At 38.5% G+C, this 22956-nt stretch overlaps 1 protein-coding gene and 1 pseudogene across 1 annotated transcript in view; both read left to right on the forward strand.

Moving 5' to 3' along the window:
- The window catches only part of Uvop (ultraviolet-sensitive opsin), a 155232-nt gene that overhangs the window by 80872 nt on the left and 51404 nt on the right, over positions 1–22956 (forward strand). The window lies entirely within an intron of this gene.
- On the forward strand, positions 1401–5653 carry LOC139780004 (uncharacterized; annotated as a pseudogene).

Below are 22956 nucleotides of genomic sequence, written 5' to 3' on the forward strand. Positions count from 1 at the left end.
TACTTAATAATAATTTGGGGCCGCAACAAAACAAACGTTTAATATCCGAAATGATTTATATCAAAAGACAAAGAGACGGTTTGAATTTGCAGACGGACCAGAAAAATAAAAAAAAAATTTTCTAGTAAAAAAACTTAACGCTGCTAGACCTCGAAATTTAATAAAGTACTAAAATTTTGATTGAATTTAATAAAGTACCAAATTTTTGATTGAATAAAAAAGCAATGAACATAATTTAGGGAAGTATGCGGCGCGAGTAAAAAAGTAGCGCCAAGTTTTTTTTACAAGAAAAAGTTATTTATTTTATTTTAATTAAATATTTTTATTTTGTACTGTTATCTCTTTAATTCTTTGTGATTAAAATGATTCTTTGTAGAGAGGTCGTATTGGAGTAAGTAAACAGAAGCACGTCTGTCAAGCGCGCCAGCTTATTTCCGGATTTATCTGCCGTTTCATCGCCCTAGGGCGATTCTGTTACAGGTATTTTGCATGCGCAGAATTGCAAGTTTATTCGCAAATATAAGGAGGCAGTGCAGGAGCCGCAGGGGAGACGATTTTAAGGATTCCAGGTTGCTGCGATAATTTTGGAGGTTAGAAAACAAAAGGGAAAGTGAACCACCCAGATAGCCAAATGCAGAGAGTTTGCTGCCATGTTGCCAACAAGCAGCTTGTCGTTAATGCAACTAATTTTGACAAACTCGGGACAAGGTGAGACAGCATTATGCTTGTCGGGTTGAACTCATATGAATAATATTTCTATTAACAGCAAATTGATTGCTACGTGACAGCATCAATTTGTGAGGGATTTGTGACAATTTCATATTGTCAACACTTCGTTAGTAACGAGATACAATTAAAAAACTTCATAGCTTGACGACATATACACAATAACGGATGGAAATCATTATATATGTGTTGTTGCCGTCACGTTTGCATCATGATGCTCAAGATGGAACGATGAATCATTCATTGCTGTCATGTTGCTGACATGTTGCAGACAACATAACGTACCAATATTGCGGACCGTTTGCTCTTGAAATTGCGTCAACTGATTGCATATATAAGCAGTCATGTAGCTGTATTTGTAACGTGTTCTACTTCGATGTCAGCAAATTTACAGCAAATATGTGAAAACACATGCAATGCATTAGTTTGCTCAATATGCTATATCACGCTTGGCTATCTGGACAGAGTTCGCCAAGATACCAGCTGCCGGGTTCGCAAAACCATCAAAAAGCGATTAATGACCCGGTGGTACTACTGACATAGAGAGGCGAGAGACTCAATCTACGACCGAAAGGCGACCAGAGAGAGGGGAGCCACCTAGTGGTCAAAAACAAAAAGAAAAGAGTCACCAACGAAAATCACTATTGGATAGGAGGAGAGACAGGGAACCATTAATGAACAAAACAAGAGAAGGCCCGGAAAGGCAAAAGGAGCCAAAAAGAAAAGGGAGACCGACCCACGCAGAGCATCTCGGAAGGCAAAGGGCTAACAGTGTCGAATCGATAGTTGACTCGTTTAAGAGGAAGAGGGAAGAAGATAGGATAAGAGCAGAGAAGGAACTTCTTGAAAAGTTTCAAAAAACGAGGGCGGTGAGCAGATCACCTCCAACTAAGAGAACAGAAAAAGCAACAGTAGCAGAAAGAACGCAAGAGGAGAAGAGTTTAGAAAACGAAGAAGGACTAGACATGGACAAACTAGATAAACTAACGGAAATTATACTAACAATTAAGAAAGATACAGAAGAGATTAAAAAAGAAAATAAGGCAATAAGACTAGAATTACAAGACTTAAGAGAAGAATGGAAAAAGAAACAAGAGGAGTGGGAGAGATAAAAGGGGATAATGGAAAGCAGACTGAAGGAACTGGAGACCAAAGAAGAACAAATAGAGACGAAAATGACAAGAATGAAGCAACTGGAAGAGAAGGAGGAGGCAAGAGAGAGAAGAGAAAGAAGGAACTTCATTATTCTGAAAGGAGAAGATTTACCGAGAGAAAGTTCACACAAGGGAACGATAGAGCATATAATGAGACACGAACTGCAGGTAGAGGTGGACGTGGAGGACGCGTACTGGATAAGAAGAGAGCAGCGAGGAAGAATGCTTATAGCGAAACTAAAAAGCTGGCAACAGAAAAAAGAAGTACTGGCAAAGAAAAGTAAGCTGAAAGGTAAGAAACTGTACATTGACAACGATTTAACAAAAAAGGAAAGAGATGTGCAAAAAGAGATAGTAGAAATTGCGAAAGTGAAGAGAGAGCGAGGAGACCAAGTGAAGATAGGCTACAGGAAACTAATGGTCAACGAAAAGACCTTCATATGGAGGGAAGAGAAAGGACTGAGAGAGTTTTTTCAGAACAGGCAAAGCCCTTCAAACCCTAAACAGAACGAGTAAAAGCACAGGATAAAACAATAACGGCCCGGCACAATATAAGTGAATGCGAAGACAGTAAGGAAAAACAAAAAGAGATTAAGGTAATGTTTTGGAATACGGCAGAAATTGCAAAAAAACGAAGAATTTTGGGATTACGTACGAGAATTCGATATAGTCAACCTCACGGAAACGTGAATAGAAGAGAAAGGATGGAAGAAAATGGAAGCCCGGATGCCAAAAGAATACAACTGGGAAACACAGTACGCAGTAAGAGACAAGAAGAAGGGCAGAGGAGCAGGAGGTATAACAGGTGTGAAGAAAACCATCAGGTTGGAAGAGGTACAAAAAGAAACACAAGGAATAATTAGTTACAGCGTAGTAATTAACGGAGAAAAGTGGAAAATCATCTCAATCTACAATAAAGAAGGCAAGAGGAAAATACTAGAGAAACTGGAAGAAAAAATTGAAGAAGAAGGTTGGAAAAAAAATGATAGTTGGAGGAGACTTCAACGCTAGAACAGCAGAGAAAGGAGAGTTAGTATGGGATGGAGAAGACGAAGGAAGCAAGGGGTACTCGAAGGATAAAATAATGAACAGACAAGGAATCGACCTGTTGGAAAAAATAGAGAAGATGGGACTAGGTTTGCTAAACGGAAACAAGGAAGGCGATGATCAGGGGGAATGGACATTCACAGGAGCAAAAGGAAGTTCAGTAATAGACTATGCAATTTGCAATGCGGAAACATGGGAAGAAATAAAAAACTTCAGGATAGGAGAGAGGACAGAATCAGATCACCAGCCATTAGAGATAGAATTGAAGGCGACAACAGAGGAGATAAGAAATAAAGAAGAAGTAAAAGAGATAGAGATAGAAGATTGGTTAGAAGAGGGAATAAGAATATACAAAGAAAATCTCGAGAGGAGGAAAACAGAAAAAGAAGAAATCCAAGAAGAATGGGAAAAATTAGCAGAAGAAATCCGAAAAGCAATAAACAAAAAGAAGGTCAAGAACAAAACGCAAAATATGGAAAGAAACCTTGGTGGGACAAGGACTGCAGAATCAGCAAAACGAAACTGAATCGATCACTCAGACAAATGAAAAAGGGAAACATAGAGAGAACAGAATACATAGAAGAAAAACAAAGACACAACAAACTCTGCGAAACGAAAAAGAAAGAAGAAAGAGAAAGAGAGCAGAAAAAGATAATGGAAATAACCAATGAAACGGAAATTTGGAAGTACATAAAGAAGGAGAGAGGAGGAAGAGAGAAGCCGGATAACAGCATTGGAGAAGAGCAATGGAAGAGACACTTTATGGAATTACTAGAAGGAAGAGATACAAGAGAGGAAAACAAAGCACCAAAAGAGCAGCAAGAAGGAGTATTAGAAAGAAGTATAGAGGAAAGTACTGATGGTATAACGGAGGAGGAGGTAGACAGAGCAATAGCAAGATTAAAGAAGAAGAAAGCAGCGGGAGAAGACGGTATAAAAAATGAAGCTTGGCTACATGCGAACAAGGAAACGAAGAGAAAACTAAGAGAAATTTTACAAAAAATATGGCAAGGAGGAGAGATACCAAGTGGATGGAAAGAGGGAAGAATATATCCAATACATAAAAAGGGCAGCAAAAAGGAAACAGGAAATTATCGAGGGATCTCACTTCTGGACACAGCATACAAAATATACGCGATAATTCTGGAAGGAAGGTTAAGAGAGGAAGCAAACCGGCTTAAAATATTACCGGAAACACAAGCAAGATTCAGGAAAGGAAGAAGCTGCATAGATAACATACATGCATTGAAAACAGCAGCAGAGAAGGTGTTAGCAAAAAAGAAGGGAAAGCTATACGTATTTTTTGCAGATGTAAAGGCGGCCTTCGACAAGGTAGATAGAGAATTGCTATGGAAGAATATGAAAAAACAAGGTATTAGTGAAAGACTAATAGAAAGAACAAAAGAAATATATAAAGAGACTACGGCTAGAGTGATATCAGGAGACAAAGTAACAGAAAGATTCTGGACAGAGAGGGGACTAAGACAAGGCTGCCCCCTAAGCCCATTACTCTTTATAATATATTTGGCAGATGTGGAGGAATTCTTGAAGAAAAGACAAGTCGGAGGAGTTGTAATCGGCAGAATAAAAATATTAACACTTGCATATGCAGACGACCTGGCAATGTTGGCGGAGTCTGAGGAGGATATAAAAAAAATGTTGAAAAGCCTGGAAAAATATCTCGAAGGAAAGAGACTCACCCTAAATGCGGGTGAGTCTAAGATACTAGTTTTCTGCAAAAAGGAAAGAAGCAAAGAAAGAAAATGGAAATGGAAGAATGAAGAATTAGAAGAAGTAAGAGAATATAAATATCTGGGTTTTTCACGTTTAAGAAGAATAACAAGGACGATGCACATATAAAGGACGTAGTAAAAAGAGCGGCAGCAGCCATGGCACAGATATGGGGAATAGGAGAGAGGAAATTTGGAGGAGACTTTGACAGAAGAATTATGATGTTCAATGTTATGGTGAAAAGCATCATGTTGTATGGAGTAGAAGTATGGGGATGGAGAGAATGGAAAGAAGTCGAAGCGTTACAGGAAAGGTACATAAGATGGATCCTAGGATTGGACAGGTGTACTTCAGGATACATAGTCAGAGAGGAGGCAACAATAGAGAAGATAAGCCTAGAAGCAGGAGGGAGAGCAATAAGATATCAAGACAGAATAAAGAACGAGTCAGAAAACGTGATACTAAAAGAGTGCAGAAGAGAAATGGATAAGATAGAATGGGAAAGTACAAACTGGGGCAAAACAATGAAAGAACTGTATGATGTAGGAGGAACGAGCCGTTGGGAAAGAGAAGTTAAGGAAAACAAAAGAATAAATACAGTAGAAGAATGGATGGAAAAGTATAAAGAAAAGCAGCTGGAAGAAAGGAGAAATAAAATAGAAAAGTCAGTTTTAGCGAAAGAATACAAAAGGTGGAAAGAAGTAGGAAGAGTGAAATACTTGGGACAGAAAGGAAAAGGAAAACGACTGAAGACTCTAGCCAGATTCAGATGTTGCAACGAATAGAGAGGAAATAAATACTGGGAGGAGGACAGTAAGAGAGAATGTAGATTATGTGGAGAGAAAGAGGAAACCTGGAACCATATTCTGACGGAATGCATAGAAACCCAGGCAATGGGCTTACCGGAAGCAGTAATAATGTCAGAAGGGGGAGAAGGAGTGGAATGGATGCTGAAAATCATCAGAATGAGGAGTGAGAGAGAATTACAGAGAGGACGAAAGAAAGATAAGCAGGATGAAGAATGAAGAAAAACACGAAGAAATGTAGAGATATCCTTTGTAAATATGTATAGAAATAAGTAAAAGTTAAACCATGTATCCCGAGAAGGGAATCATTATCATTAAATAAAAAAAAATAAAAATAAATGATTCTTTGTAATATTATAATTTTGTTAAAAAGAATTAAAGCTTGGATTAGAATGGGAAAACACTTGAATGAGTATACAAAGATACGTACCACTTGAGTTTTATTTTTTTTTAAGTAGTTGCACAACAAATATTTTTCAAAGCAATATATGTATATATTCTCTTTGTAATTGGCGCAATTTAAAAATTTCATATATTTTTGCTTCCTCATAGACGAAGCTTTGTTTTCGTAAATTCGTATATGAACCTTTGATTGCGTATAAAGTTGGCTCTAATCAACCAAATTTAAAAGAATTATATATAAAATAGGGGTAGAAGAAACCAAAGAAAAGATTGTTTTTTGAGTTTTTGATGTCAATATGTTCAGAGTGTTCTAAAACGTCGAAATATTGCATTAAAAAAAATGTCCGTATGTATGTACAATATGTATGTGTGTATGTGTGTATGTGTGTATGTGCCAAATTTACCGAAATTTCTATAACTCCAGAACTAATCAACCAAATCTTAACGAATTATATATGAAATAGGGGTAGAAAAGACTGAAGAATATAATAGAATTAATAAAAATTGTTAATAATAAAGGGGTTACCGATTTCTGTTAAAAAAACCAACCAAGTTTACTGAAATTTCTGTAACTCAAGAACTGATTAACCAAATTTTAAAAAATTATATATGAAATAGGGGTAGAAAAGACTGAATAATATAATAGAATTAGTAAAAATGGTTAATATCATAGTTATAGCTTTTAAGTGTGCAAGTAGAAACTTGCACATTGCTTCTTCATAGTTTTTAAGTGTGCAAGTAGAAACTTGCACATTCCTTCCTCATAGCTTTTAAGTGTGCAGGTAGAAACTTGCACATTGCTTCCCCATAATTTTTAAGTGAGCAAGTAGAAACTTGCACATTGCTTTCTCATAACATTATTTGTTTATCTTTGTTGCTGTTAAGTACATCGTGAATCGTAGTACGGATCTCTTCAGCCTGATTCTTGGCAGTCTCGCAAACCCATACAAGTAACACCATTTTTGTAAAGTAATACGCTATAGTTATTGAGAATATTATACCAAACAGTTTATGCAAATTCGTGAACAATCCATAATACCACTGCATACAGAAATACAGTCCAAAAATGATTTAAGAGAAAATCATAGTTATAGTAGCAAGAAGTTGCAAACTGAAAATTATGTTCAGCATCTGTACTGCGTTGCTGATCGTCAGATGTTGCTTCTTCAAAGCCTTAAGGTTTATTACCAGGAATGCGTTTCTCTGCTTGTAGTAGAACATCATATTTTTCTTTTTTTTTAATATTACATATTCACATATTTAAAAAAGTCCATCTCTAACAAAAAACAAAAAAATGGCCCAATATCTCAAAATTTGCGGAAATTAGAAAATCCACAGGCATTTATACTGTGGAAAAATTAAAACTTCCATAAAATAAAAAAAAATGTATAAATTTTTATCAAAATGAGAGTAAATAAAAGGATTGTACTACCTTACTTGAATGCCAAAATACAACGCGATACAGAATTAGAAAAAATAATTTAAGAGTGTGCAAATTAGAAACTTGCACATTACTTCCCTGGAAGAATTAACTAACCGATTGAACAAAATGGAAATAAGAAATATCCACAATTAGTAAGGATCATGAGAGCAAGCGTAGCGTAGCAGACAGCGCACTGGTCTGCTAAACCAAAGATCTCAGGTTCGAATCCAGTCCTGGTAGAACCAAAATAAATAAAATTGTATCGCTTGTCTCTCCTCCTCGACGGAGTGGCAGCCCTTGTTACGACTTTTACTTCCTCTAAATGATCAAGTTTGGTCATCTTCCCGGCAACATCGGCAATGCCGACGCATTGCCGCGCACCAGTCCGAAGACCTCACTAAATCATTCAATCGGTAGTAGCGACGGGCGGTGTGTACAAAGGGCAGGGACGTAATCAACGCGAGCTTATGACTCGCGCTTACTGGGAATTCGGGGTGGTACGCGGCCCGTCCAGTCGCGCGAGGACGGTATTAGACCGTCGTGAGACAGGTTAGTTTCCCCTGTCCCCGGGCCCTTGCCCAGAAACTCCCTCTACCTTGCCGTTCGGATCCAGCGTTTAAACTGTAGGTCCCATGTGCTTATGTACAACCTACATGCGCACCATAAGCACATGACTTTGGGGGAGGCCTAAGTCCGATTCAGACTGTTGCGCCATTGGATTGGATAGTAGGGATCATTTTAGTAAAAACATTAATTATTTAATTTTTGTAATAGTATAACAGATATTAGTATAACAGATATTAGTATAACAGATATTAGTCGCAATAAAGCTAATCACAATAAAAAAAAGTGTGCAAGTAGAAACTTGCACATTGCTTCCTCATAGTTTTTAAGTGTGCAAGTTTCTACTTGGACACTTTTTTGAAATAACATATCACTTAGGTTGAGTTAGGTAACGCAATTTTGTGATATGATTTTGTTAAGGAGAAATAAAGCTACTACCAAACTAGGCGGCAGTGTGGTCTAGTGGTAGAGCGCCAGACTCGTAATCTGAGGAACCAGGTTCGAGTCCACTAGAGCCATGTAGACATGGAAAGTTTTTTCCGAAAGCTGCGCCCTCCGTGCAAGATAGGCTCTTGTGCGGAACAAACTGGGCTCCGTCTTTCGGAAAGAGACATTAAGCCGTTGGTCCAAAAGGTTAAGTGAGAGGAGAAGGGTAGTATTGGATGAGAATTGAATAAAGGGTTGGGAACGTCCCTACAAAACGCCTTGCAACCCTGAGGGGAGCCAATAAACGTATTTATCTTTTTTTTATAAAGCTACTACCACTTAGGTTGGATTTTTAGATTTACAAAATACATTGCATGTACTTGGCGCCTTTTTTACCTTTTTTTGAAAAAGGTAATTTTGTATTGATATTATGCATTTTGTAGTGCTAAGCAGAGATCGGCAAAAAATTTCCATTTTTTATTTTTTATTTATTCACTAATTAGCAATAACAACAAATTAAATTTTTATTGAATTAGCAAATTAGTAATTAGTCATAAAAATTACTAATTATATAAAAATTAATATTTAGGCAAAAGTGAATTACCCATTACTTAAAAGATTGGTAATTTGTCAGAGAACTAGTTACGTGAAAATTAATATTTAGGCGAAAATGAAATAATTTCTTTTACAAATTGGTAATTAGTAGAAATAAATTCTTTATTATTAAAATAATTAATAGCTTGTCAAAAATATATATTACTAATTTGAAAATTAATAATTAGTGGAAAATAATTAATTTTTTAAATAATGAATAATTAGTCTCAGGTAAATTGTTTATTTTAAAAATTATATTATTAAGGGGATGCTGGAGCCGCAGGCGAACTCGATCAGCGTCGATAAAGAAGTGCTCACCGACTATATCTGTCCTTGTATAGACAAAGATATAGACAAGGATAGCACGCTACATTGCACGCACACATACGCACGATACACATCGACATTATACTTTTATATTACGCTTCCAAATCTTGATTTGGGGGGTTTATCGATGTTTTTATTGTTGTGCAATTCAGGGGAACTTGTTTTCGCGTTCATACCAATGGTATATCTCTTATATGAAATACATCTTGTGACGAGCTGACAGCTCGCCGGTACTCGAGACGCCATATTGGGATAAAAGTAGATAAGGAAATCTGTACTTCCGTAATTTTTTCTCGTTTTCTATATAAAATCGGAGTTCCCCTGAATCATTAATGTATGTACTGCAATTCTGGAGAAGAATTTTTAATTCTGTCAAATATTAACGACGCTACGTGCCGACAACAAAATGCCGGTAAAACAGACGGCTCCAGCATCCCCTTAATTGGTTTAATATTAATAATTTAATTATTGCAGTTAAACGTGGTTAAAATAAAAATCAATTTTTTTTAAATAGAACCGTCTTCAAAAAAGCTCTAAAAAGTCTGAAATAATACTTTTCAGAATTTCTTTCAATTTTTTGAAGTCGGCGTCAAATTAATAATTACTAAATTAATTTAATTACTAATAAATTACTAAATTAATTTAGTGCCAACTTAAAAAATTGAAAGGAATTCTTAAAAGTATTATTAATTTAGCGCCGACTTCAAAAAATTAAAGAAATTCTAAAAAGTATTATTTCATACTTTTTATAGCTTTTTAAAAGAATTTTTAAGAATTTTTTTATTTTATACCCTTTTAGTGCTTTATTCAATTAATATAAAAAAAATAATTTATTAGTTGCTTGTAATTATAATTATTATCTCATATTTCCTTACTGCTCCGTACCCTGATATTCTAACATGATATTTTATGAACTGAAACCTTCCTGGAGGTTTGCTCTATAGGACAGTGAAAACCGCATTCAAATGCGTCCAGTAGTTTCAGAGAAAATCGTGGACATACATACATACGTACACGCCGAATAGAGAACCTCCTTTTTTGAAGTCGGTTAAAAATAATCAACATACTTCAGAGAAATCTTTATTACGCGATAGTGCCTTTTACACGTGCATATAAATACGATAGATTTTTCAGAAAATTAGTGTCTGTCATACATGCATATAGATACAGATCACTTTCTCCTTCTCTTTAACTTTTACAACTTTTCCAAGACAGCATATACTACGTATTACGTGTACGATTTGTCGATTTTGGATACACCTTCCTTCTTAAAGATCTCCTCGGCATAGCTCCCTGCCGTCAATATATACCTTCTTTCTTAAAAATCTCGACATTAGCTCCCTGCGGTCAATATGATCATGTTGATCACTATCTGTCACTTTTTTTCTTGAGGTTATTATCCCTTGGGTAAAGGAAATTTAACGTCCTCTTTCCCGGCAATACAACACAGCACTATTACTATCTGTCACTATGCAATCTAGGTTATCTAGGTTAACTGAGCGCGCTGAACGCAGAACGCACTGTCTGCACTGAGCACACACGTATGTATATGCTAAAGCCGATCCAGCCGTGTAACGATTATATCGAGATCTCAAAATCTCGGGTATTCGCAACTCATTGCGTCGCGTAAAGATACACGGTCTCGCTTCGCGTGTACTTGGCACGAGACACTGCCGTGTCTCTTGATATCTTTCCATCCTGGCCGATAAGTCAAAGGCATATATATATCGATCTGATTTACCTGCTGCATAATAACGCGCGAGCGGTAAGCGATGTCACTGACTGACGGCTGTCACGCTGACGAAACTAACGTTGCTAACGTCAAGAAAGTGAAAGTGACGCGCAACTAGCGCCGTGGCGAAAATAGGAACGGTAAGACGACGCCGTATCTGAATTAAAAATTTATACATTTCGAACTTTGCATCGTAATATCTCCGTTCGTAGGGCACGTAGCGAAAAAATAAAAACACTTATTATATAATTCAATCCCAAGCTATCGATTGAGTCTCCTCAGAACTCGATCCGTTCAGTCATTATCGAGATTTCAAAATCTCGGGTACTCGCAACTTGTCGCGTCGCGTAAAAGAGTCACGGTGCGGTCTCGCTTTGCGTGTACTTGGCGCGAGACACTACCGTGTCTCTTGATAAATTTGAGCGTTAAAACGGCACGCTTGGCTCTTATTACCCGTATTAAGTTTCATTTTTTTAATCAGAATAGCTCGCATAAAATTCTTCGTAGTACATGTTGTCAACAAAATCCTCTCTGTGTACAGTTCGTCACTCCCGCGGTATTTAAACGATTCTAAAACTTCTCCGTCGTGTCAAAATTTTTTTAATTTATTAGATGTTCAAATTGATGGCCATCAATGGTTTGACAAAGTGTCAAATGTTCATAAAAATTGTTTAAAACATTTTGCAGATTTTCCGGTGTTATTGATACTGTAATTCATCCATGAATTAGGAAATCGTATATTAGGGCCGAAACAAACGAGCGACTTTATTTGTCGCACCTGGTCGCACCACAGAGAAGCGCGACAAATCCGCATAGACGGGTGACTTTATCGCGCTACATAGAAACGTCATAGGTGTACATACCTGTATAGATATTGTACAAACTTCTCTGTCGCGCAACAAAGTCGCTCGTCTGTTCAGGCTCTTGCACACGGGACGTGGTAACGCTTGCGGGATTCGACGGTGAGCGCTCGGCAAGTACGGACGTGTGCTTTTTCTCCCTGCGATTCTGCGCAGTCTTAACCTCGTGTTATCGTGTGTATTATACGGGCGAGTGTTAAACCCGTGTTTTGGGTAGTTTCAAGGGGCTTCCCCTTTTCTTATTCAAATAATTGTGTTGAAACGCTAAACTCTTGCTAGTGTTAGGTCTCGTCCGATTATGCAGGCGGCTTCGGCCCCTGTAGAAGAAAACTTGTCGGAAGGGGCGGACCGGCGGCGATGCTTGTCCGTACCTCGTAGCGAATTTGATAGCTTTTTCGAAAAAGCGGCAAGAGATTCGTCATCGGTTTCGGACACGCGTTCACGATCGAGTTTTGAGTCGTGTGCTCAATCTCATTCGGATTCTTGATCTCGCTCCCACTCCCCCCTCGATGCGCATAAGGCATCTTGTGCTTCCGAATTTTTTAAATCCGAGAAAGTGATAAATATGGGGAAGAAGAAGCAAAGCAACCGTAAAGAAAACAGCGGCGGCGATGACTTGGGCTTCGTCCCTCACCCCGAGCCGGCGGAGATCAACGACGATAGGTCCCTTACAGCAGACCCCCCGCGCGGTCAAAAACGATCGGCAGATTCAAAAGGTATGACCGAGGATAGAGTTAAGATCCCTTGCGAGACTCGCAACGTACCCGCGAAGGAACCCAGCGAGAAGCAGCCCGGCGGGGCTCTCCCCGCGGCGTCGATCCCCCTTCCCTCGGCGCCAAACAAAGCAATTAAAAGCTATTGTGCCACCGACGAAAAACCCTATGTAGTTCACTTTCAGCATGTACAAGCGAGTGCCTCCCTTCATTCCCTGCAAATTTCTAGAATGATAAACGCCTCTTTTAAGAAAGATATTATCGAGTGTAAACAGATGGAGAATAACAAAGTTATGGTCACCTTTTCCACGGCTAAAGCAGCCAATAGTGTTATCGGCCACCCCTTGCTAAAACAAAGGAACTTGACCGCGTTCATCCCAACCTTCAGGGTAATGAGGGTAGGCATCGTTAGAGACATTCCGGTCGAATTCACGGGACGTGAATTGGAAACGGAATTCGAGTCTCCGGCTAAAATCCTTTCGCTCAGTCGCTTGAATAGAAAAATCAAAGAGAACGACGGCACATTTAAGTTTGTTCCGTCTAAAACTATTATGCTAAAGTTTGAAGGTCAAAAGCTTCCAAATGAAGTCGCTCTTTTTAGAACAAAACTTCCGGTCGTGCTTTACATACCGCGCGTATTAATATGCTTTTCGTGCTATCGGTTTGGCCATGTTGGCGCTAATTGTAAAGGAAATGCCCAGTGGATCAGATGTGCTCAAACTAAGCATAAGGCGGACGAGGTATGCCCTCGTCAGGAACTTCCCCCCATCTGCGGTAACTGTGGGGCTGAACACTTGCCCACTTTGCTGAACTGTCCAGCACTTAACAAACAAAAGCAAATATATAACATCGCGTATAGCGAGAACATACCTCTTCCGCAAGCGCGCGCAAGAGTCGAGGGAGGCGATCCTCGACGACTAATAGGTTACCGCTCTTTGGCGGACTATCCGCGATTGCCTAATCAATCACCCTTTGACAGTAGCTCGTCACCCAAATCTCGGTGGCAGGGTCAGTCTCCCAATTCCTATGCGAACTATAATCCCTACGAATACCTAACCAACGCACCTGGTGCGAATTGCGATGACAGCTATGGATACACATACTCGGAGGCCCTCCGCAGCTACCGAGGTAATACTAATGTTAAGGAGCGTCAAAATGCCAGCAGCAATATCAGGGTTTTTACGCAGCTCCAGAATAATCAGAACGGTAATCCTGCCTTCTTTGATAGGGATAGAGACCAGGGAAGAAGGGAACAGGATCATCAATATGCACAAAGACAGCAGGCCTTTCGTGACCTACACAACTCTATGTTGTTTGCTCCTAACGGTAGGACTCCTAACTTTGATTCCTCGTCTTCTGATCCTCAACCCCCTTCCTCCTGGGCCTTTGCCTCCCAGTCCCTCTCAGCCTCTCAATCCCTACCCTCTTCCCTCTCTCCCCCCTTTCTTGTGCACAGTTCCCCCCCAGAGGGATCGCCAAGGAACGATGCTAATCAAAACAATGATCTCCAATTTCTAAATATGTTCTCAATGTTAATTAATCGCATTGTTGAACTCATTCCGCCCTCTCTTAACGGCACGCAACTCTGCGAGGGAATCCAACAAATACGTTGTTTGCTACTAGAACTTACACACCACTAAGTGTTCTAATATGGCCAATTCTTCTCCACAGACTTTTGCCTTTGCCCCTGGCTGTGGTATCCTGTATTGGAACTGCAGGGGAGCGGTGAGTAAGAAACCTGAAATAGAAAAACTTTGCGAGGATTATGAGGTAGTATTTCTGGCGGAAACATGTATGACCCCTGCTAATGACTTTTCCGTCCGTGGCTTTAAAGTCATCAGAAAGAATTCTGCTGATCCTGGTGTTAGAGGTATGTTAGCCCTAGTCAATGAGACAATCTTATTCTCTTAAATTAATCTCGCAGGCCTATTGGACCCGTTCGTAGAAGCTATTGGACTAGAGCTAGAGATTGCCAACGTCAAGACTGTCGTTATGGGAGTATACAGGCACCCTAAGCCTCCCGTCTGCCAGAATACCTGGCAAAATCTCTTCTCGTTGGCTGGCTCTTGTGGCTACTTTCTTCTTATGGGAGACATAAACGCCCATCACCCCTACTGGGGAGCGACCCGGGCTAACTCAGCAGGCACTTGCGTCGCTGATATCCTTGATCAACATCCGTTCAAACTTGTGAACTCCGATTCGCCTACCTACATTCCGCCTCCGGGTATCACGCCTTCATTAATAGACCTGGCAATTTGTTTATCTAATCTGGCTCCTCTATGTGAATCTTTTACTCTTCGAGATACAATGGGCAGCGACCACTGTCCGATCGTTGTTCACGTTAATCGGCAGGTTAGATCTGTAAATGTGTTTTCTTGTAAACACAAGCTATCAAAGGAACAGTGGAGAAGCTTTACTTCTATTCTGCAAGCACGTGCTGAGGATCTGGAGACAGAGGTTCTTGAGTGGGGTGATAATGAGCCCTTGCAACAATATCGTGCCTTCTTTGAACAAATTGAAAACGTTCTTAGTGAGTTCTCTCCTCCCGTTAGGGATTCAGTTTTCTTGAAATACCGGAAAAAAGACGGCACTTATGCCGGCCCTTCTCCCGCCCCCTGGTGGACCAAGGAATGTACAGAAGCAGTGCAGGCCAGAAAAAGAGTATGCAAAGTATACCGTAAAAATTCCACAGTGGCAAATTATCAGGCTTATCGGGCTCAGCTCTCTGAAACTAGGAAAATCTTGAGAAAGGCCAAGAGGGATGGATGGAGAGAATATTGTTCTTCGTTAGACTTTCTGACTCCTACCACGGAGGTCTGGAAGATGCTGAAAAGGTACAGAAATCGCAAATTGGCGTCAGCCAATCCTTCCGCAGGTGTGAATAGCGAACAGGTAGAGGCCGCAATGGCTAACATTTGTCCTCCCTCGTGTAATTCCGAACCACAAAATATCCCAGACAACTTCGCTTCCACACCTGAGTCCCTCTCTTGGATGGACAATGCATTTCAGTTCCAGGAATTCGAAGCTGCTCTCAATTCTTTTAAATTAAAGTCCAGCCCAGGAATTGATAAAATAGACTATCAGATTCTTAAATCACTTCCTATCTCTCTGAAGAAATTGCTGCTGAGGATCCTCAACAACTTGTTCTTGGAGGGTGCTTTTCCGGAGTCTTGGTCGCACTCTTTAGTTTATCTTATCCCCAAGCCTCATGGCGGTGGAGTTAGACCGATAGCTCTCACCTCCTGTATACTTAAGTTACCCGAAAAACTCATTCTCAATAGGCTACACTGGGTGATGGAATCGAGGGCCCCCTCGGAGTCCTTTGTACCTGATTTCCAGTTTGGATTCCGCAAGTTTAGATCCTGCTCTGACAACCTTACTATACTAACGTCTGAAATTCAGGAAAGGTTCCTCCAAAATAAAATGACTGCGGATTTATTCATTGATGTGAAAGGCGCATTTGATAATGTCGTTCCCGACATTCTAGAATCTGCCAGTTCATCCAAAATCTTATTCACTCCCGTAATGTGCAGTTTCTTGTTGATGGAAAGCTCACCCCCCCCCCTCGTACCTCACGAAAGGTACCCCCCAGGGATCGGTTTTAAGTCCGACATTATTCAATATATACTTAAGAAAAATAGCAAAACTACTTCATAGTTGCACCAAAATTCTGCAATTTTCAGATGACATAGTTATATATGCAACGGCATGTACCCTTCGAAAAGCAATTGACTCCTTGCAAAAATCCTTAGAACAAATCCAGAAATATCTCAGAGATAGAGGACTTGAGATCTCTCCCACCAAAACCCAGCTCATGATCTTCTCGCCTTTCAAGCGTAACTATAATCATTGTGTCATTAGAATCGACGACAGGGTCATTGGCCCCTCGGAAACTGTTTGTTTTCTAGGCGTTGTTCTTGACCCCAAGCTCTCGGGTACCGCTCACATGGACTATTTGATTTCCAAAGCCAGGATAACAGCGAATATTATTTCTTCCCTCAGGGGGGTCTGGTGGGGAGCTCATCCCCAGCTTCTCCTCAATGTGTACAGAGCCATTTTAAGAGGTTCTTTAGAATTTCCTCCCATATCTTCTGCCTTCAAAACTCAACCAAGTTCCATAGGCTTGAAATAATTCAGAACAAAGCTATAAGAGTCATAGCTGAATAATAGAAACGGCCAAATTACGAGCAATTAATAGGTGTATATTTATTAAAACCACTTTGACAACGTATGTGTTCGCAATATAAAAAAACCAACGTTAACGTTTCGGCCTTACTTGGCCTTCTTCAGAACAAGCCGCATAATTCCAACTTAATCGCTCCTCAGAATTTAACGCATCAAATCATATTAAAAGAACGGAGAATTCGCAACCGTCGCAATATGTAAGAGTTCTCGGTCGTCTTGAGTCGTATGTAATCTCTCGCGGTGATCACACATACGGTGAGACGATGGAAGGAAGTCTCCGTATCCTTCGCTGTACCGACGTCTTATTTACCATTAAGACGGTCGGGTGACATAAAGATTCGCGTATGCAGGGACATCACGGACAGTGGCGTCGTTTTTGCAGCGAAGGAGACGACCGAGAACATACATTTGACGAACACTTGAGGTTTTGACTCTTACATATTGCGACGGTTGCGAATTCTCCGTTCTTTTAATATGATTTGATGCGTTAAATTCTGAGGAGCGATTAAGTTGGAATTATGCGGCTTGTTCTGAAGAAGGCCAAGTAAGGCCGAAACGTTAACGTTGGTTTTTTTATATTGCGAACACATACGTTGTCAAAGTGGTTTTAATAAATATACACCTATTAATTGCTCGTAATTTGACCGTTTCTATTATTCAGCTATTGCTTTATTGAGCGAAATCGAACACTTATTCTATAAGAGTCAGTCTGGGATACCGCATTTCCACTCCTATAAACACTATGTTTGCTGAGGCCAAAGAGCCTCCTTTAAAGCTAAGATTACAATATTTGGCTGCCAAGTATTTTATTAAGGTACAATCAGTCACGAATCATCCAGTTACGCAGTCGCTGTCACAGATAGCATACTATGCAATGCAGGACCCGGAGAGGGCTGAATACATTGCTCGAAATTTCCCTCTTGCGGAAGCATTCAGGGGTGTCGAACAGACAGTCTGCTACATTTATAAATCGACAATTTTGCCCACCTTTCAATACTCCTTCTATTCTTCCTTTTTCTCCCCCCCCCCTCACTACTATCCAGGTCCAGACTTAATGTATATCTTTAGCAGAATTCCTCGACAACAGGTGCAGACAGCTTTTGACCAAGCATTTGGTGATGTCATGAGGGATACTTTGGTATTCTACACTGACGGGTCCAAGACTCAGTCGGGAAATTACGTTGGCTCTGCTTGTCACTCCCCTCGGATTCAATTGCAAATCATGCATAAACTACCGTCTCAAATTTCCGTATTTACTGCTGAAGCCTGGGCAATCTATAACGCTGTACTTTTATGTCTTGACCTTCGGCCAACGTGTGCCACTATTGTTACTGATTCGAAAAGCGTGTTAGAGGCTTTTGTGGCCCCATATCCTCGCAAGTGTAATTATCTTATCCCGCTAATTAAAGCAAAATTACTTATGGCCCGAGAAAGAGGCACTCGTATACAGTTTATTTGGATTCCCTCGCACATAGGAATAGCCGGCAACGAGATTGCTGACTCACTGGCAAAAAGGGAAATTAGAGAAGGTACCTCACCCCCACAGTTCAAAATTCCATATACGGACCTTTTTGCAATTTCTAAGGAAAGACTCGACAATCGCTTTAAAGACTATCTTGCCACGCGCGCCCGTAATAAAGGAACCCACTATTATAATAACATATACCGGGAGTCGTCAAAACCTTGGTATTACAAGTCTGGTCTTAGCAGAGAAACAATTGTAACCGTGAACCGTATCAGAGCTAATCATTATAACTTAAACCACAGCTTGTATCTCATTTTTTAAGAATCTCATTGATGATAGCTCATGTCCATGCGGTAACCGGATTCAGGACATCAATCACTTAATCTTTCATTGTCCAATTACCATTAGGCATAGTATTAAGCTCCGTGAAGTTATCTGTAAGAGTAAAGGACCTAATTGTCGCGACATATACGATATTTTCAGAAAACCCACTAGCAAGGTGTGTCGTCTAATCATGGCCTTTTGTAAGGCTATAGAAGTTCAAATTTAAACCACGCGCCACGCTCCCCTCCACCGCTCCTTAAGCTTTCCTCTCTACATTTCGCACACAGTTTATGCCGTCTCACCGCTCGAATGGAAACGAACCATATTGTAATAGTAACACAAGCCTCATCGACACTCATTTTTAACAAGATCTTGGCCGTATCGCCACTGACAAGAGGCGGGTGCCATTAATCAAAAAAGAAGAAGAAGCGGTAACGCTTGCCGCGCGGCGGAAGTTGGCGTCATAGCCAGCCAAATCTTCCGTCGTGCGGAAAAAATTAAACTCGATCCAACTTTGATTGGTTACCGTGTCATATTTTTCTGCTACTTGCCGCGCGATAAGCGTTTCTGCGTCCCGTGTGCAGAAGCCATTAAACGTTGAACGATGCACATGATGCGCAAAATCCGACCAGCAACTTCCCTGTGGTTCACAATACTAATGCTGGCGATACTGTATCTTACAAACTCATAACAGTCATAACTCGGAAAATACTTTATGGAATGGAACTTTATTATAGTGTTTTGAAAAGCTTTTATAACGTAAGCTACAAGAATATGCAATTAAAAATGGAGGTTTCTATTTAAAAATTTTGAAGTGATTTTTACATGACCTTAACACTAACTATGCAATAACATTGCTACTTAATATGCCACTTAAGAGCCTATAGCTTTTATTTGAAACATTTTTCTTAAAAATGTTTTATTTTCGAGTTATTTGATTATTCCAGGGCTTTTAGGACACCCGGTATAAGAATATCCAATTAAAACACACAAATATGTATATAGGATGGAAAAGCAGCATGTATATAGGAGGAAAACTTAATTTTTTAAAATAGCAGCGTTGTTTGAGTAAAATAAAATACCTATATAAAATATGAAATTTAACGAGACAAAGAATTAATTGTATTTTGATCACAAATACGAAGGGATATTCAAAAGCTTCAAAAATTACTTTAAAAATATTTAAAGTGTAGGGGAAGGTGCTGGGTACACCTTGGAACACTTTTAAGTTTTTGATTTTTCTGAGCCATAGTTTTAATTTAAAAATTTTGAAAAAAATATATTATTAAAGTACATATAGGAGAAGGTGTACAGCTGTACGTTGGAACATTCTGTCATAATCGAATAGTGTTCACATCTGGTGATAGTTTATAGTATTAATTGTTGAGTTATTTGATAATCTCTTTAAATCTGTAGTTTTGTGTCGTTGTGATTATTTACACGTAAGTTATATCGACTTTTGTATTTTATGACGCGTAAAATAAATTTATTGAGATTTGTACTGTGATTTTTGTAATTTTTTATAATAAAGATATAGTTATCAGCCAAGGCTAGTAAGAATGTGTCAAATATGTAGAATAATATAGTAAATTATTTATAACCTCATTTATAACCTATAAGCTGTTAACTAATTTTTTATTAGAAATTGATTTCTACCCAGATAGCACAGATGATTGTTATGAACTCAAACAGGATTCGTGAAATCCTTTTTAAAAATAAATATTTAAAAAACATTTAAAAAACATTGTCTGCTGCTTGGGAAGGTACATACCCAGATAGCACAGATGATTGTTATGAACTCAAACAGGATTCGTGAAATCCTTTTTGAGTTCATAACGATCATCTGTGCTATCTGGGTATGTACCTTCCCAAGCAGCAGACAATGTTTTTTAAATGTTTTTTAAATATTTATTTTTCATTAATTATACATTGTACAATTCATTGTAAAAAAAATATTTATTTAATGTTTATTAAATATTTATTTTACATTGATTATTTATTTGAAATAGTGATTTAGAGAAAATATTTATTTAACGTTTATTTGACATTTATTTAATATTTCTTTTACATTAATAATTTATTTGCAATAATGATTTAAAAAAACATTTATTTAACATTTATTCGACATTAATTTAATATTTATTTTACATTAATTATTTATTTGCAATAATAATATGAAAAAAATATTTATTTAATATTTATATATTAGTATTTACTTCAAATATTATTTTATATTAATTATTTATTTGTAAGAGATGTTTCAATCAAATTTTTCTGTGGTCGTTTTGCTTTATAAATTATGTGCCGTTCCGTAAAAAATTTCCGCGTCATAGGACCCATAAGATTTTTTAACACTTTAAAGATATGTTGTAGACAAGTACAGGTAAGAAGGACGCGTCAGAGTCAGAGGATCGTCACTTGTCCATTCGATCATCAAAGTCAAGCAATGTGGGCGCGGTATTCTACTCGGATGGGTGACCGGCTTGAGAGAGCAGTTTTTTCAGATGGACGCGAGGTTGTACGCACACCCAATATATAAAAAAAACAGTTAGGAAAGCGGTTTTTAGATAAAGAAAAAGAACGTTCTTTAAACATTTCTTTGTCGAAAAAGTTGTTAAAATAAGCGTCCTTAAACATTAAAAAAATGTTTAATGTTAATAGAACATTTATTTAATGTTAAAAAAACATTTTTAAAGGTTAACAAACGTTTATTTAATATTAAAAACACATTTTTTTAATGTTAAAAAAACGTTTTTTACAATATTAAAATAAATATTTTTTTAATTAGAAAAAAGGATCTATCCCATTAATTTAAACGTTTTTTAAATATTTTTTTTTCATTACTAAAAATGTTTTTAAAAACGTTTAAAAAATATTTTTTTTGCTACTTGGGTTGGAACATGACGGTTGATGTACCTTATTGGAACGCTATTTTAAAAGTATATTAGCTGATTGTTATCTTTATATAACCCCAGATAGCCAAATGCAGTGAGTTTGCTGCCATGTTGCCAACAAGCAGCTTGTCGTTAATGCAACTAATTTTGACAAACTCGGAACAAGGTGAGACAGCATTATGCTTATCGGGTTGAACTCATATGAATTATATTTCTATTAACAGCAAATTGATTGCAACGTGATAGCATCAATTTGTGAGGGATTTGTGACAATTTCATATTGTCAACACTTCGTTAGCAACGAGATACAATTAAAAAACTTTATAGCTTGATTACATATACACGATAACGGATGGAAATCATTATATATGTGTTGTTGCCGTCATGTTTGCATCATGATGCTCAAGATGGGACGATGAATCATTCATTGCTGTCATGTTGCTGACATGTTGCAGACAACATAACGTACCAATATTGCGAACCGTTTGCTCCTGAAATTGCGTCAACTGATTGCATGTATAAGTAGTCATGTAGCTGTATTTGTAACGTGTTCTATTTCGATGTCAGCAAATTTACAGCAAATATATGAAAACACATGCAATGCATTAGTTTGCTCAATATGCTCTATCACGCTTGGCTATCTGGGACTTTTAGTTATTTGTTTAACTACAATTTTTTCCATTTTTACTGACAGGTAGAGTAATTGGAAGCTATTTGTTTGTATTATAGCTACCATGCCACGTAAGTAAACGTGGAATAAAAAGACCAAGGCCGGATGCTGGAGCTCTGATATCTGTTGTAAATGCAGTTTTAGAAACTGAAACGACGAAAGTATCTCACTGAGAGAAGCAACAAAAATATATAAGGGACGTTTCACGTCAACCGGGCCACCACTGCGTCCAAAAATTTCCGCAATGGAATGAAACGTATGACGGCTCAAAATGTTTGTTAGGACAGCGCCTTTCAAAAGCCATGTAGCCTTTCCGAAAAATCCAATATGGCGGTGCCAATATGGCGTTGACAATCTGCTGACATGGTCCCTGATCGTACGAAATCTTTGATCCACATGCCAAACCACCTGGAATAGCTTCAAAATCACTATTGGGCAGTTTTCAAGGCCGGTGAACATTAATCCGTACATAAATTCTGGAAACTTTATACGGCGGATCCAATATTGGCGATTATATATTTCAATCCACCATTTAACTCACAATAAGTTTTTTTCCACCGTGAAGATTACTCAAAATGCCTTCTAATTCTTTATCTGGAGGTTCGTAAGGTCAATGAATATGATTTTGGAGTCCAGAGGTATGCGTAATACAAGATGGCGAATCCAATATGCCAGCGAAAACACCTGCAGTTCCGTTATAAGCTCAGCTAAAGCGGAAGAAAACTCAAAATAGCTCGAAATCGACCACGTGTGAAGTGATGACGTCAATGACTATGAGTTTGTAGCCACAATAGGGAACACCAACAGTTCGTCGCAAACAGTCGTGAAAACGACTGATGAAAAATTGCTTGTCGAAGGGCAGGAATTCGAGTATCCTAAAGTGCTGTATAATCTCACAAAGGAGACTCAACTG

The sequence above is a fragment of the Temnothorax nylanderi genome, unplaced genomic scaffold (genome assembly GCF_030848795.1).
Source record: "Temnothorax nylanderi isolate EJ_2023f unplaced genomic scaffold, tnyl_v1.0 TNYL_tig0255_pilon, whole genome shotgun sequence".
Classification (NCBI taxonomy): Eukaryota; Metazoa; Arthropoda; class Insecta; order Hymenoptera; family Formicidae; genus Temnothorax; species Temnothorax nylanderi.